At 47.1% G+C, this 13,822-nt stretch overlaps 1 long non-coding RNA gene across 1 annotated transcript in view; it reads right to left on the bottom strand.

The window, feature by feature from the left end:
- Nucleotides 1-9,124, bottom strand: part of LOC135972441 (uncharacterized) — a 75,784-nt gene extending 66,660 nt beyond the window's left edge. Inside the window, exon 1 of the long non-coding RNA XR_010588907.1 lies at nt 8,996-9,124. This is a non-coding gene — a long non-coding RNA (uncharacterized LOC135972441). The remainder of the gene's footprint in view (nt 1-8,995) is intronic.
- Nucleotides 9,125-13,822: the final 4,698 nt, after the last annotated feature.

The raw sequence follows: 13,822 nt of genomic DNA, 5'->3' as shown, positions 1-13,822 counted from the left end.
AGTATGTTAGCATTGGGTTTTTAATGATTAGTTTGCCCTAGGCGCTTAACTTTTTACTCCTTGCCAGTGCAGCTACTGGAAAAGTCTGTTAACATGTCTGGGGATAGAGGAGAAATCCTCCAGGGACATCTCCACGAAGCTCTCCAGGAGGTAATGTGAAAGCCTTTGCATCAGGTTCCAGGGGAGAGCGGCCTTATTGCGTCTTCCATGGTAGGAAACTTTTCCGCGCCAGGCTAGCAGCACGTACTCCGGGATCATTGCCTGGCAAAGCATGGTGGCATACGGCCCTGGTGTTTGCTGGCATTCACGCAGCATGCGGTCTTTCTCTGCCTCCGTAATCCTCAGAGTGATATCACTCATGGTGACCTGCTTTGAATTAGGGGAATTTTAATATGGGGACTGATTGCCTGTTCCTTTAAATAACTGTAACCGGCGGTTTACAGCCACGCGGTGGGAGCGGGGAGGCGAACCGTTCATGCTGAGCGGATCGCCGGCAGCATGCAGGGATCTTTCCCGGGGACAACCGCGACAGGGGTGGGACAGGGGCAGAGTTCATGCCTGCCAGATCGCCGGCAGCAGGAACTGGCCAATGCTAGGAGCATTGCTTGGAATGTGAAAGGAGGGCACTGCTGTAAATTAAGCTTTAAGCAGCCAAAAGTCTACGGCTTACCATGGCCGCCTGCTAGCCGAATTCCGTTGTCCGGCCCCACTTGTGTGATCTGTACAGCAAGACCCCAGGCACTCAAGGTGAAGACAGAAAATTCAACCTTGTACTGAGTGCACATGTGATAGGTACTGTGCATGGTCTTGTTCACAGAGAAAGACTATATTCATTGTTTGCAAAAATGTATCTTTTTGAGGAATTCACTCCCTTTTTCCCATCCCACAGCTGCGAGCGTCTCCCGATCTACCCCGGCATCCCCCTCCCAGAGGCTGGCGCAGATCAGGCAGCGAAAGAAAAGGACACGGGACGAGATGTTCTCAGAACTTATGGTCTGTTCCCAAGCTGAGGCGGCACAGCAGACCCAGTGGAGGGAGAACATGTCGCAATACCAGCGATCACATAGCGAACGGGACGACAGGTGGCGACAGGAAGACCAGCAGGCGGCTCAAACACTGCTTGGACTAATGAGGGAGCAAACGGACATGCTCCAGTGCCTTGTAGATGTTCTGCAGGACCGGAGGCAGGAGGACAGAGCCCCCCTGCATTCTATCTCTAACTGCCCTCCCCCGCCACAAAGTCCCATCCCCCCCTCACCCAAAGTCCCAAGAAGGAGGGGTGGCAGGAGCTGTGAAAACAGTCACTCCACCCCTGCAGACTGCTCAAATTGCAGAAGGCTTTCATTCCCAAAGATTCGATACGTCCTTTCCTTCCCTCCAAATGCACCTCACCCAAGCCCCCGTCCCAGTTTCATCCCCTAACTGTGTAGTTCTTAATAAAAAATACGTTTCTGTTAATTACTGTTTCCGTCATGTTCTTTTAGAGGAGAGTGTGTTTGATGGGGGGGTAGGGGGTTGGTAATTGGAGAGCACAGTCACCTTTACCAGGGTACAGACACGGGGGCAGGTTCAGCAGAAGGTCACACACACATTGCAGTCACTAGGCACACTGGTCAGTCTGGGAGGTGGTTTTCATGTGTGTGGGAAGGCTATGTGAGTTTGTGGCGGGGGAGGGCGGTTACAGATCTTATGCAGCGGTCCTTAGCCTGGATCCCAGAGCCACGCAGCAGGGGATCTGTAACCGCCCTCCCCTGCCACAAAGTCACATAGCCCCCACACACAGAGTCCCGAAAAGGAGGGGTGACAGGCTCCGTTGAAACAACCAGTCCACCACTGCGGACCGCTCTAGGAGCAGGAGTCTGTCATTCCTCCAGTTTAGAAGCGTCCTTTCCATCACTACACCCGCTCCCCACCACAGTCTGCGTCCCAGTTTCAACCCTTTACCGTGAAATCCTTAATAAAGAAAACGGTGTTAATGAACAAAGTTTCATTTATTTTATTTTTAAAGGTGTGTTGGAAGGGGAGGAAGGGGGTTGGTAACTGGAGAGGATAGTCAACATTAACTGAGTAAAGAATCGGGGGCAGGTTCAGCTTCTGTTTAAACAAACGTAATAGTCACAGGTTACCCTGCTCACTCTGGAACCTAGCTTTCAAAGACTCCCGGATGCACAGCGCGTCCCGCTGGGCTCTTCTAATTGCCCGGGTGTCTGGTTGGGCGTAATCAGCAGCCAGGCGATTTGCCTCAACCTCCCACCCCACCATAAACATCTCCCCCTTGCTCTCACAGAGATTGTGGAGCACACAGCTAGCTGCAATAACAATGGGGATATTGGTTTCGCTGAGATCAGAGCGAGTCAGTAAGCTTCTCCATCTTCCCTTCAGACGTCCAAAAGCACACTCCACCACCATTCTGCACTTACTCAGCCGGTAGTTGAAGAGTTCTTTTTCACTGTCCAGCGCACCTGTATAGGGCTTCATGAGCCAGGGCATTAGTGGGTAGGCTGGGTCCCCGAGGATCACTATAGGCATCTCCACATCCCCAACAATTATTTTGTGGTCTGGAAAGTAAATACCTTCCTGCAGCCGTCTAAACAGACCAGAGTTCCTGAAAACGCGAGCGTCATGAACCTTGCCTGGCCATCCGATGTTGATGTTGGTAAAACGTCCCCTATGGTCCACCAGTGCTTGCAGCACCATTGAAAAGTAGCCCTTTCAGTTAATGTACTGGCTGGCCTGGTGGTCCAGTCCCAGGATAGGGATGTGAGTTCCATCTATAGCCCCACCGCAGTTTGGGAATCCCATCGCAGCGAAGCCATCTATGATCACCTGCACGTTTCCCAGGGTCACTACCTTTGACAGTAGTAGCTCAACGATTGCGTTGGCTACTTGCATCACAGCAACCCCCACGGTAGATTTGCCCACTCCAAATTGATTCGCGACTGACCGGTAGCTGTCTGGCGTTGCAAACTTCCAGAGGGCTATGGCCACTCTCTTCTGGACAGTCAGGGCTGCTCGGATCCGGGTGTCCTTGCGCTTCAGGGCAGGGGACAGCAACTCACAAAGTTCCAGGAAAGTTCCCTTACGCATCTGAAAGTTTCGCAGCCACTGTGATTCATCCCAGACCTGCAGCACTATGCGGTCCCACCAGTCCGTGCTTGTTTCCCGGGCCCAGAATCACCGTTCCACAGCATCAACATGACCCATTGCCACCATGATGTCCACGGCGCAGGGTCCCATGCTTTGTGAGAGGTCTGTGCCCCTCTCAGACTTAATGTCCTCACTGTGCTGCCATAGCCTCCTCACCCGATTTCTCAGCATCTGCCTCTGAAAAAGGTGCATGATAAGGCGCGAGGTGTTGACAACGGCCATAACTGCAGCGATGATCGCAGCGGGCTCCATGTTCGCGGTGCTGTGGCGTCCGCGCTGTCAATCACCAGAAAAGTGCGCGAACTGATTGCCCGCCGGCGCTTTCATGGAGCGAGGGCGGGAGTGAGGGTTGAATGATGACAGTTACCGAAAACCACCCTCAACACATTTTTTTGCCGCGGCAGGCATTGGGGGCTCGACCCAGAATTCCAATGGGCAGCGGGGACTGCGGGAACTGTGAGATAGCTACCCCCAGTGCACCGTTTCCAATGTCGACGCTTACCCCGTTAGTGTGGACTCACAAAGTCGAATTACTGTCCTTAGTGTGGATACACACATTCGACTTTGTAATATCGATTCCACAAATTCGCTTTAAGTAAAATCGAACTACTCTCGTAGTGTAGACATACCCTAAGAGAAGTACAGGCATGACTCTGGGTTTGTCTTCTGACCTACTGAGGCTCAAAGGCTGCAATTTGTCAGGGATTTTGGATACTTAATTAACATTAATTTTAATGGGAATTGTCAATCATATCCCTGAGGCACCTATGAAAATTGCATCCATATGCTCTGGAAGACCACATATGCTGCTTACCAGACTGATCTATTCCAGAGATAAATCCAAAAGATACACAAACAGGAGAAAAAACAAACAAACAGCTCCACTGCAGGGAACACCACCATTCCCTATCCTCCCTTTGTCTTTGTCCCCCAGTGCACATTGTGTGGTTATTGTGATAAACTCAGGTCTGTAGTAAACGTCTTGTGTGGCTAATTGGACTAAGGGAAGAGGAACATGTCTGGGTCTGTTTCTGCCTTTAAAGAATACACACAACTTCATTATGAGGACACTTCATGGCTAATCATCTATGAATGGAGAAGTGGGGAATGGTCTTGCTCCAGGTCAGAACCATGCTTGTTTTGAGGTCTTGCCCAACTGACGAGATGCTTTCTCTGGTCCTCCTTTGATCACACTTGGAGAGTTGAAATTTGGACAATTTCCTCTGCCTGAGTTCCAGTGTGGATCCACCACCATTGGCTAGTAGTATAACTCCTTTTAAATTGTGCCTGGCTAATTGATTATCAGGCATCCAGAGAAGAAACTAACTCTTGCATTATAATGTTGGGAGAGATGCATTCCACTGGCATCATTCCCTACTAGTCATATATGGCTCCTAGGCAAGGCAAATTCTAACTCTTTAGACCTCATCAACCATGTAGCACTTAGACTTAATGCAGCAGCATTTAGAGGGAACATATCCATTCAGAACAGGAAGTACCTTCTGTGGCTGTATAACCTAGATGACATGGAGCATCTGCTGAATTTACAGCAGTGGGAGCAATTTTGGATGAACACAGTCTATGGTAATAAAGATTGACATGGAATATTTTGTCCTAAATGGCTGGTAATGAAGCCATCAATATTTTTAGCTGGTTGCATGTTCCTATTCAACTTGTGCAAAATTGATTCTTTACCAGTGGCTTTATTAGTTTTAGTTCTTCAGGCATTGGCTTTAAATGCACTTGAAAATTTCCCATTTCTAGAGCTAATTTCTTAACAACATAATATAGCTTCCCATTGCTCCAGCTTCTCCCCATCTGATACACTGTTAGCATTCCTCTGTCTCTCTCTTTTGTCTTCTTTCAGTCCACTGGATGCAATTTGACGTTGTGTATGAATTATCTGTTTCAAGTTGCAAATTTTCTGCTTTTGGTATAGTCAATACAACACTACCAGCAAAAGCAAGATCATGAAAGTGACAGTCTCCAGTGGTACTGATTTTCCTACCCCTCTCTTTTGCTCCTGTACTCAGTATGAACCCCTAGTGAGATCCAGAGAGAGAGGAAAAAAATTCCCTGCCTAACTCCACTTTTATTTTCACACCTTCATTTCCTTTGCTCTCCGCTTCTACTCAACATCTGATAACATATCTACAGTACATGCCCTTGAATATCCTCTGGTTGGATGATGTGATACACAGGAAGGCAGTTAAATATTTCTTCTTTGATCTTTGTGTAACTAAGAAACAGTACATTTGTATATTGAACTCTCCAGGAAACAGAAAAATATGAATCAATTACATGATTCCTGAGGCCAGCGACACACACTGTGCTTGAGTTTTATATCTAGTATTTTCCCCCCTCTTACTCCAGAGAACTGGAAGGCAGAGAATATTCTCCCCTCCTCTCCCCAGATAGTATCATGGTTTCATACCATTCCAATGTTTGCTGTCTATCATATCCATCTCTCTAGGAATTCTAACATTTTTTCTCCCTTTTAGTCATTTGAGATCAGCTAGGGATGCCCCTGTTCACAAAGATGAGAGCTGCCAAGGAAGATGAGGATAAAAAAAGAAGCATGTGGACTTCCAGGCAGAAAGAGTTGATTGAATTGTTCTGTCTCTCTCTCTTTCCTTTTCTGTTAACTTGTCACAACACATTAGGTCACATCAGAGGTTAACTATGGGTTCATAATTTGTTCAGATGAACTTGACCCTTGAAACATTTTCTTTCAAGGACTGGTTAGTAAAGGGAGATAGTTACATGTCCAAGCAGCAGGTCTCATACAAATTAAGTGGTGCCCATCTGAAGTCTAGGTCGTTCTCCATCTGTTCTACCAAATACCACATCTTGACTAAATTATCCTGCAGGTGCAAACTTCTAGGAAACAGGGCAGCACAGTATGTATCTCTTCCATTTGAGACTTCTTATAGAAAGGACTGGGCAAAGGACATAACTAGGACCCTACCAAATTCATGGTCCATTTTGCTCAATTTCATGGTCATAGGACTTTAAAAATAATAAATGTCACGATTTCAGCTATTTAAATCTGAAATTTCACTGTGTTGTAATTGTAAAGGTCCTGACCCAAAAAGGAGTTGTGTATGTGTGTTGGGGGGTGGGAATAGGGGGTTGCAACGTTATTGTAGGGAGGGGTTGCGGCACTGCTACCCTTACTTCTGCGCTGCTGCAGGTGGTGGCGCTACCTTCAGAGCTGGGCAGCTGGAGAGTGGTGGCTGTTTGCTGGGAGCCCAGCTCTGAAGGCAGCACCGCCATCAGCAGCAGCGCAGAAGTAAAGATGGGATGGTAAGGTATTGCCACCCTTACTTCTGTGCTTTTGCCTCCAGAGCTGGGCTCTCAGTCAGCAACTGCCACTGTCCAGCCACCCAGCTCTGAAGACAGCAACACAGAAGTAAGAGTGGCATGGTATAGTATTGCCATCGTTAATTCTGCGTTGCTGCTGGTGGGGCACTGCCTTCAGAGCTAGGTGCCTGGCCAACAGCGCGGCTCTCCAGCTGCCTAGCTCTGAAGTCAGCGCAGAAGTAAGGGTGTCAATACCATGACCCCCTAAAATAACCTAGTGACCCCCCTGCAACTCCCTTTTGGGTCAGGACCCCCAATTTGAGATAAGCTGGTCTCCACCACGAAATCTATATAGTATAAGGTAAAAGCACACAAAAGAACCGATTTCACAGTGGGAGACCAGATTTCAGTCTGTGACGTATTTTTCATGGCCGTGAATTTGGTAGGACCCTAGACATAACTCCACCTCTGTAGGTCCAGGTCACAGCTCTGGAAAACATCATGGGCAAAACAGTGCAGGATTCCCAGGTTTGTTCCCACTCTCCTCCCCCCTCCCCTCTTTTTTTATACAATTTTTAGGACAACTTCACCTCAGAATTCCCTAGGAGACCATATCTTCCCACTCTGATTTGAACCTAGTTTGGAATAGTTTGTATGCTCTCCATCTTCTTCTCTTTGAACCACTGACAAACATTTCCATAGAATTCATGACCTTCAAAACAATATTCTTAGTGGCAAGTACCTTGACTTGAAGGGCAGCCTTGTTTTCCCATTATTTATTTGGTAATCAGCCAAAATTAACATTTCCCTTATGATAGTTTCACTTAAATTAAATAACGGTTCACGTCTAAAGTTATTTCAATTTTTCCTGGTTTAGAGGTGGACAGTGTGTTATAGTTAGTGGTCAATTATTTTGGTGCAACTCCCATTGGTCGTGGGAAACCGAGGAAGAGTCAAGGGGGTAAAGACAATGGTGGGGAAAAATCTTTGACCAGTAATGACCTCTTCTACCTGTCTGATAAATGAAAAGAACAACTCAAGTTCCATTTCCTGATTCCACACTTATCTCTGTAGCTTTTTGCTCCCAAGAACCCAGCTTCTCCCCGCCCTCCCGCTCCACGTCCAACCCCTTTTTTTGGGCATGAAACCCTTGTTTCAATAGTGAATAGTTATGTTATTCATTGCAAAGACAGATATTTTACTTCTGGGCATTTCAACCCCATGAAGGGATATAGACTGCCTTACTGTGAAACTCACTACCTCACCAGTGGGTGAGATAATACCTTTTATTGGCCCAACTTCTGACGGTGAGAGATACAAGCCTTTGAGCGACACACAGCTCTTCTTCATGTCTGGGAAATTTACTTAGGGCAGGTCTACACTTAAAACGCTGTATTGGTGCAGCATGCTGGAGGGTGTAAGCAAAGACACCCCTACACTGAAAGGGGAGCTTCTTCCGTTGAGGTAGCGCTGTCTAATCGGAGTGTTGGGTGGGTATAACTATGTCACTCATGGGTGTGGCAACCGTACCTTCTCCCTTGGTTTTTAGCCAGCAGACAGGCATATATTGCCATGCACAGACATGTATCTTATTTCTCTGCCCATGACCAGAGTTCTTTGGAGGCACTTGACTAGATAGACTGCACTCAGCGATTGTCATAACTCATAATGCAAAGTATACGTACAGAGGTTTAAAACTAAGAACGTTGAGGCAAGGAGCACGTTTTGGTGTATGTTTGTCTGTGCCTAGCACTATGGGACCCTGACCCAAGACTGGGGCATCTAGATGTGACAGAAATACCAACAGCAAATAAACACATTTAAGTGATTTCATTATTTCTTATGTGTATTTCAGTAACGTCTAGGAGCCCCAGTCATGGAGGACCACTGTACAAACACAAAACCAAACACTGATTCTTGCCCCAAATAACTTACAATCTAAGACAAGAGATAACAGGGAGTCACAGAGACAAACTAGCTTCTGTCTATTCCAACCCATTTGTCATTACCAGCATTAGTATCTTAGGCTAGGTCTACACTACCTGCCTGAATCGGCGGGTAGAAATCGACCTCTCGGGGATCGATTTATCGCGTCCCATCGGGACGCAACAATCGATCCCCGAATCGACGCTCTTACTCCACCAGCGGAGGTGGTAGTAAGCGCTGTCGACAGAAAGCCGCAGAAGTCGATTTTGCCGCCGTCCCTACAGCGGGGTAAGTCGGCTGCGATACGTCGAATTCAGCTACGCTATTCACGTAGCTGAATTTGCGTATCTTAAATCGACTCCCCCCTGTAGTGTAGATGTACCCTTAGTGACCAATTGATCCTGCTCCCTCTGTGAACAATAGTCACTGTTCTTTGTTAGACACCGCTGAAAACCTGTTTACCTTGAACTGTTCTGACAGCTAATGCTGAAGCCCTTAGCACTGAAGTTCTCTCTTTACTGAGTTTTAAAATGCTCGCATCTCACCTTCACTGAATTTATTTCTCTAAGGTGCTTCTACAGCATGTTCTGAGAAAAAAAAAAAAATCTCCTGGTCTTACCTGACAAGAATCATAGCTTCTAATTTTCATTGTTCTCCTTTGTGCCTACACTTGTCCCTCTCAAAATTAAATGCTGCTTTGTGTGCCAACTCGCTGGCGTTCTCCCACAGGGCTCTCAATCAATCACAAACTCTTTGTTTACTCTCCTATACAAAGAACATAGGGCAGGTTCATCATAACACTTTTCTCAGGGGATACACGCTTTGGTTTCATTCTACTTTGATTTCTCACTTGGTCATTGTTTTGAAAGATTCCCCACAGAGTTTTGTCGCACATCACTGATTTCTCTCTTTCCCTGTCGAGATTCCAGAGAAAATGAGCAGCTTTTGTTACTAAGTCCCTCTGTCTCCCCATCATTGTATTCCTCCCCATTTCACGCTGGCTGCTACTTTAAAGTGTTCACCCTGCTGCCACAAGTACCATCTGGAGCCTGGAAAATATGTGTTGTAAGGTATAAATAAGCTTTCCTCTTCCGTCAGGAAGGAATGCCTTAAAACAACCCAAAACCATAGTGCTATATGAGAAGCAGTCATTAAATAAAATAGCAATATTCTTGCCCACGCATATTTCACGCTTCTAGACAGCAGAGAAAGGTGCTTCAATGATTTATTTATTTGCTTTTCAGCTCCGTAGCTTCAAAGGCACAGCTTGGGTTCTATCGTTCTCCCACCCTTCAATAAAAACTCCAAGAGATTTGCTGAAATTACAGACTTCTCTTACTGAAAGAGTAACCCAAAGAGATAGTATTATTGTGAAACAGATGAACAAATGCATCATGCTGTGCACATGCTGTGCTCTTTCTGCATCCTGGGGACTGTTCCTCTCCCCAGAAGCCTCTTTTCTGCAGCTACCCTCCCAACTGTCCATAGCTTCCCTTTTATTTTTTGTCCAGGTACTTCACTGCCTAACTAACTGCCTCACAATAACTCTGAGTTAACAAGTCCCAGTTGAACCTGAGTTGCCTCATTCCCCCTCATGAAACCTGTAAAAGGCAGGCTGGGTCCCCGATCCCTTCAGCAGGCCAGCTACCCTCTGACAGGACATTTCTCTCATTTATTGTCTAAAGGAGAGAACCTTTGACAATGCACCACCACCCAGTACTGCAATATACTGTCAGCATGAACTAGGAGCCTAATTATAGCCTGATGTGGGATTTGAACCAATGACTTTCTGGCCAAGAAGCAAGATTAGTACCCAATCTGGCAGTAATAATCCCATAAGAGAAATGCAATTTGTGGTAGCAAAACATTTTGTCCTCCGTATTTCCTAGAGCTGTCTCTTAATAATCCTGTTTGCTTTAAATTGCTCTTGAACAAGCACATTAAAAATAGCAAAAAGCACAAGTGCATGTGGAAATAGAAAAGGCACATTTTCAAGAGAACAGTTCATCACATAAGAACGGCCATACTGGGTCAGACCAAAGGTCCGTCTAGCCCCGTATCCTGTCTACCAACATTGGCCAATGCCAGGTGCCCCAGAGGGAGTGAACCTAACAGGTAATGATCAAGTGATCCCTCTCCTGCCATCCATCTCCATCCACCCTCTGACAAACAGAGGCTAGGGACACCATTCATTACCCATCCTGAGTTCAATCCTTGAGGGGGCCACTTGGGGATCTGGGGCAAAATCAGTACTTGGTCCTGCTAGTGAAGGCAGGGGGCTGGACTCGATGACCTTTCAAGGTCCCTTCCAGTTCTAGGAGATGGGATATCTCCATTAATTATTTTACATTCCAAGTATCTCCTCAGCACAGGTACAGCACAAAAGACAAGCTTCCCCCACATCGCTTCACTGGTGTGACTTAATCCTGGCCTATGGCAGTCCTTCCATTAAACTATAAAGGGCATGGCTCTGGCCCTCAGTAATTTGCATCTCTGTTGAGTCAAATGATGTCAACTGTGGCAATGAAACTATCGAATTTTTGATGTAAGGAAGGATGTGCTCATTTCCACCCAGATCTACAGTCAATTACTTGACATCCTGAGCTCTCTTAAACAAATGCAATGCCTGTTATAGTTTAATGGAAGTGTCTCAATGGACTTTGGAGAGGATTTGTATCTTTTGCAAATGTGAAGTTCCACTTGGTGTGTTTGTTTAAAGTTTATTAAATTGTGGAAGCAAGCGACCACCATGCTTTCGTATGGCTATCACTTACCACGGGTCTCACTCCTCACTCCCTGTTCTGGTTGCCTCGGTGCAAAACAGCTGAAAAAGCAGCCAGAAAAGGGTAAGCAAGCAACCCCACTGACACAACGAAGCCCTTGGCAGGCTCAAAGCCACTATAGCCATCTTGGTATCACCCTCCACATAGGGGGCGGGGAATGGTTGTGCTGGGGCAGAGTGCACAGAGCAGTGGTTGGCTGCAGCCATGATAATGAGGCACCATTTCTCAAATGCAGCTACCATGGCCGCATGCAGCCACCAGGGAGTTTCCCTGCAGCCACGGCAGTTTCTTGGGTGGTGAGGGGGCGGCAGCAAAGCATGTCTCTGGAGAAAGGTGGGGCACAATGCTGAAGGAGCAAGGCGAGTTCTCTACCTGGGAGGGGACGGGAAGGGGGAATGTTAGTGGGACTCTGACTTCAGCCGTGGGGTGGTTGGGCATTGGGGACTTAGGGAGCCTGGCTGCAGACTACGGCTCCAGCCATAGGGCTTCAAACTCCAGGGGGTGCTGGCCCAGGGCACCGACCTCCAGCCCCAGGCACCAAGCCACACCTCCGACCATGCGGTGGCAGGCCAACCTCAGCCATTGCTGCCTCACCCCGCCATCCAGGTCTTAACTTGCCAGGACTTGGGTGAAAAGTGATATTAAACATAGACATATCACTTTTCACAGCATTATTTTTATTACTGATTCTGCAAAAAACACAACCATCCTATTTAAATAAATGGCAATGAACTCGAGGTGTATACATGCATATCTATTTCTTTTTCCTAAAGTTAATTAAGTATTTTAGGGAAAAGTGTCAGTGCAGCCACCAGCAGGAGCTGGTGGACGCATTCTGAGGCCACCAAAAAACCTGTTGTGAGACCCCCCCTTAGAGCAGTCCTTTGGGGAAGATTAGAAGAAGTATTTGGCAGACAACAACTACAACAAGCTGCACATTATGGCTGCCGCCCTCACCTTTTCCTGGGACCACGGGATCCAGCGTGACATCATTGTGCCTTCGTTGTCCTGATTCTGAGAGATGTCCTGGCCAGCCCACACCAAAGAGGGAGTGACCCAGCTGGCATTACCACCTCCACGAACACCACCTGGGATGAAAGACTGGGACCCTTCCTTTCCCCCCACCCCGCCATGTATCCTTTTCATTCCCACTTTATTTCTTCGCTGTCTTTGACTTCTGGCTGATAAGAATCTGGCTCAGCCATCCTGTCATCAGAGGTTTGGCTACGTGCATGTGTTATTTCTGTGCGATGCACTGGCTCTGGCCAGATAGCCGGTACAGCAGGCTCCAGTCAAACTGCCCAATAAGCCCACAAGACTTGGTTTAGTAGCGAAGGCGCCCGGCCAGGTTTATTGCTGACAAAGCACGGTGCTAATGCCCTGGCTCAGTGGTTACGTGTATGCCCATGACAATGGACACAGCTCAGTCAGTGGCGGGACTTTCCACTGCCCCCTAAGCCGGACGAAGGCTTAAAGCGAGGAATCCCAACATTTATAGACTGAGAGAAGCAAGCTGGGTTAAACAACTTATGTATCGTCTTACGCATTTTATGACATGTTTGTTACCTTCCCTTGGACTTTCCTCCTGATGTTTCAGACAAAATATGACTATTCATCACTTTTGTCAAAACATTTTATCATGTGCTAGGTTGGGGTGTTCTTGTGCTGGCATGCTGGAATGTGTGTTTCCATATTCAGTGTGTTTTAACAATGCTAGCAATACTGGTGCCGAGTTCATGTACAGGACATTGACTTGCAGGCAAGCATCTGCTTTTGACAGGGACTGATTGTTGCTCATAGCATAACTTTTGCTGACTTTGGTTCAGGCCTCACGCCTTGCACCAGGCTCTTTCTTTCTACTACATTCCCCCACTTTGTCTTTTTATGAGGATGTTTACCCATCATCCCGGGCAGGGCCGGCTCCAGTTTTTTTGCCGCCCCAAGCAGCGGGGGAAAAAAAGCCCATCGGCAGCAGCTCAATTGCGCCGCTTCATTCTTCCTCTTTGGCGGCACTTCGGCAGCAGCTCAAAGAGGAAGAGAGGTACTGAGGGACCCACCGCCAAATTGCCGCCGAAGACCCGGATGTCCCACCCCTTTCTATAGGCTGCCCCAAGCACCTGCTTCCTTCACTGGTGCCTGAAGCAGGCCCTAGTCCCAGAAAAGCACAATGCATGGTGATGACCCAGTAGGCTAAATACTGTTAGGAGGTCACCTTACCATCCATACATTCACGTCCCTTAGTCTGCACATTCCCTTGTATGACTGATGGGCAGATTTTATTTTCCAATTGATTGTAGTCCCTTATGGTGGGCCTGGGAATGGTAAGCTCGGGACTTTGATTAGGAATGTAGTGTTATGATTGAGCTTTGCGGGCACTTGCAAATAATTAACATATACGGATGATCTCGAATTTGCATTTGTAGTGTACAGGTCTGTCGCGTCTTACACGCATTTAACATGTGCGATTTCAAGTTTATGCGGTACTGGCAAAACGGCTTTTTTTTTTCTTTTAACTTGTGTGTGTTTTTTTTCCTCCTCGCCCGTGGCTATACACGGTTTTCGCTTTACGCGCTAACTGCGAAACGGAACCCCTGGGTAAGATGTGACAGACCTGTATATGGGCCTATAGGGTATATATGTATAGGATGTATATGTACATATGA

Source organism: Chrysemys picta, chromosome 6 (genome assembly GCF_011386835.1).
Source record: "Chrysemys picta bellii isolate R12L10 chromosome 6, ASM1138683v2, whole genome shotgun sequence".
Taxonomy (NCBI): domain Eukaryota; kingdom Metazoa; phylum Chordata; order Testudines; family Emydidae; genus Chrysemys; species Chrysemys picta.
Note: the sequence above shows the minus strand (reverse complement) of the source record. Positions and strands in the feature narration are given on the sequence as shown.